This window comes from Astyanax mexicanus, chromosome 21 (genome assembly GCF_023375975.1).
Source record: "Astyanax mexicanus isolate ESR-SI-001 chromosome 21, AstMex3_surface, whole genome shotgun sequence".
In the NCBI taxonomy this organism is placed as follows: domain Eukaryota; kingdom Metazoa; phylum Chordata; class Actinopteri; order Characiformes; family Acestrorhamphidae; genus Astyanax; species Astyanax mexicanus.
Window position 1 is genome coordinate 35,761,847 of NC_064428.1, and position 877 is coordinate 35,762,723.

Genomic DNA, 877 nt, shown 5'->3' on the forward strand with positions numbered 1-877 from the left:
TTGCAGTAGAGTGGAGGAGGAGCTGCAGAGAAGCACAAATCAACACACTGTGCACAAAATGATAAACACACACACACATAGCATAGTTACTTTCTGAAAGATTTATTTGAAAACTTTGTGCAGAAATATCTCATAATGTAACATCAACTCACCATTGATTATGATGAGAACAATGAGAGTGGGTGGGGTTATTTGGAGTGACATCATTGTTGCATAATCTATAAACACAAGAGGGGAGAAAGGCAGTTTGTTTTTTTGTTGTTTATTTTTATGAATAAAATGTACATTTATAATCATTTTACATTAACTCAACAAACCAAACACCACTTTCTCCCTGAGTCCTCCAGATTATTTCAACAAATCAAACAACATCTCCCTAACTCTTCTAGATTAACTCGACAAATCAAACACCACCATCTCTTTGACTCTTCCACATTAACTCAACTCAAACACCCTCTCTCTCCCTGATAAACTACTCTCTCTAAACACAACAGGGGAGAAATTAAATCTGTATTTTTGTTTACTCTTATGAATAAAATGTACATTTACCATCATAAATAGCAAATACTGATACAGGTACTATTATTTTTAATCTAGTAACATTTTGCTTTGCATCCCTCGCTACCTTTAATAAACTCCTGAAGACAGAGCTCTTCAAAGAGCACTTACTCTCCTAACACCTCTAACTAACTACCTTCTACTACCAGATCAGGAGAATCTCTCACTATCTTTAATAAACTCCTGAAAACAGAGCTCTTCAAAGAGCACTTACTCTCCTAACACCTCTAACTAACTACCTTCTACTAACAGATCAGGAGAATCTCTCACTATCTTTAATAAACTCCTGAAGACAGAGCTCTTCAAAGAGCACTTACTC